This window comes from Arachis hypogaea, chromosome 14 (genome assembly GCF_003086295.3).
Source record: "Arachis hypogaea cultivar Tifrunner chromosome 14, arahy.Tifrunner.gnm2.J5K5, whole genome shotgun sequence".
In the NCBI taxonomy this organism is placed as follows: Eukaryota; Viridiplantae; Streptophyta; class Magnoliopsida; order Fabales; family Fabaceae; genus Arachis; species Arachis hypogaea.
Genome location: NC_092049.1, coordinates 48,182,073 through 48,184,210, shown reverse-complemented (window position 1 = coordinate 48,184,210; position 2,138 = coordinate 48,182,073). Strand labels below are relative to the sequence as shown.

At 32.3% G+C, this 2,138-nt stretch overlaps 1 non-coding gene across 1 annotated transcript; it reads left to right on the top strand.

Annotated features, from left to right (window-relative positions):
• Positions 1-475: 475 nt before the first annotated feature.
• Positions 476-583, top strand: LOC112745129 (small nucleolar RNA R71). Its single transcript, XR_003173073.1, has one exon. It is a non-coding gene; the product is annotated as a small nucleolar RNA R71 (small nucleolar RNA).
• The last annotated feature ends 1,555 nt before the right edge of the window (positions 584-2,138 follow it).

Sequence of the window (2,138 nt, the reverse complement as noted above, 5' to 3'; positions counted from 1 at the left end):
AGCCTTGTTGAGGCTTTTGTTGATCCTTCTATGAGAAATTTGGAAGATTTCTCCATGATGAGTTATAGGTGTTTCCATAAGGTTCACCTAAGTAATTTACCTCTGCTATTGCAGGGTTCTCAGGATCATAGGCCTCTTCTTCAGAAGGCGCCTCTTGAGTACTGTTGGATGCAGCTTGCATTCCATTCAGACTTTGAGAAATCATATTGACTTGCTGAGTCAATATTTTGTTCTGAGCCAATATGGCATTCAGAGTATCAATTTCAAGAACTCCCTTCTTCTGAGGCGTCCCATTACTCACAGGATTCCTCTCAGAAGTGTACATGAACTGGTTATTAGCAACCATGTCAATGAGTTCTTGAGCTTCTGCATGAATTTTCTTTAAGTGAATGGATCAACCTGCAGAGGTATCCAAGGACATTTTAGCTAATTCAGACAGACCATCATAGAATATGTCCAGGATGGTCAATTCTGAAAGCATGTCAGAAGGACACTTTTTGGTCAGTTCTTTGTATCTTTCCCAAGCTTCATAGAGGGATTCACCTTCTTTCTGTCTGAAGGTTTGAACATCCACTCTAAGCTTACTCAGCTTTTGAGGAGGAAAAAACTTGGCTAAGAAAGCCTTGACCAGCTTATCCCAAGAGTTCAGGCTATCCTTAGGTTGAGAGTCCAACCACACTCTAGCTCTGTCTCTTACAGCAAAAGGGAAAAACATGAGCCTGTAGACTTCAGGATCTACTCCATTAGTCTTAACAGTATCACATATCTGCAAGAATTCAGTTAAGAACTGAAAAGGATCTTCAGATGGAAGTCCATGAAACTTGCAGTTCTGCTGCATCAGAGAAACTAATTGAGGTTTCAGCTCAAAATTGTTTGCTCCAATGGCAGGAATGGAGATGCTTCTTCCATGTAAATTAGAATTAGGTGCAGTAAAGTCACCAAGCATCCTCCTTGCATTATTATTATTTTCGGCTGCCATCTCCTCTTCCTGTTCGAAAATTTCTGTAAGGTTATCTCTGGATTGTTGTATTTTAGCTTCTCTTAGTTTTCTCTTCAGAGTCCTTTCAGGTTCTGGATCTGCTTCAACAAGAATGTTCTTGTCTTTGCTCCTGCTCATATGAAAAAGAAGGAACAGAAAAATAATAATAATAATAGGGATCCTTTTTACCAAAGTATAGAGGTTCCCTTATGTGAGTAGAAGAAAAGAAGAAGAGAAAATCTAAAATCAGAGAGAGAGGGTTCGGATGAGATGTGAATAAATAAATAGAAGGAGATGAGAGGGAAAGAGGATTTTCAAAAATAATTTTTGAAAAAGAGTTAGTGATTTTCGAAAATAGTTTTTGAAAAAGGTTAGTAATTTTTCGAAAATTAAAATCAAAAATTAAAATAATTAGTTAATTAAAAAGAAATTTTGAAAAAGAGGGAAGATATTTTCAAAAATTAGAGAGAGAGAGTTAGTTAGGTAGTTTTCGAAAATTAGTTTTGAAACAAATTTGCAAATCAATTTTGAAAAGATAAGAAGATAAGAAGTTAGAAAGGATATTTTAAAATCAAATTTTTGAAAAAGATAAGATAAGAAGATATTTTTGAAAAGATATGATTGAAATTAGTTTTGAAAAAGATTTGATTTTTAAAATCACAATTAATGACTTGATTCACAAGATATCACAAGATATGATTCTAGAACTCAAAGTTTGAATCTTTCTTAACAAGCAAGTAACAAACTTGAAATTTTTGAATCAAAACATTAATTGATGATGTTATTTTCGAAAATTAGGAGATAAAGATAAGAAAAAGATTTTTGAAAAATATTTTTAAAATTTTCAAAAATAACTAAGAAAAATGAAAAAGATTTAATTTTTGAAAAAGATTTTGAAAAAGATAAGATTTTTTAATTGAAAATTTGATTTGACTCATAAGAAACAACTAGATTTTAAAAATTTTTGAAAAAGTAAAATCTAATTTTCGAAAATTTATGAGAGAAAAAGGGGAAGATATTTTTTTGATTTTTTTGAATTTTTAATGATGAGAGAGAAAAACATGAAAATGATGCAATGCATGAAAATTTTGGATCAAAGCAATGAATGCATGCAAGAATGCTATGAATGTCAAGATGAACACCAAGAACACTTTGAATG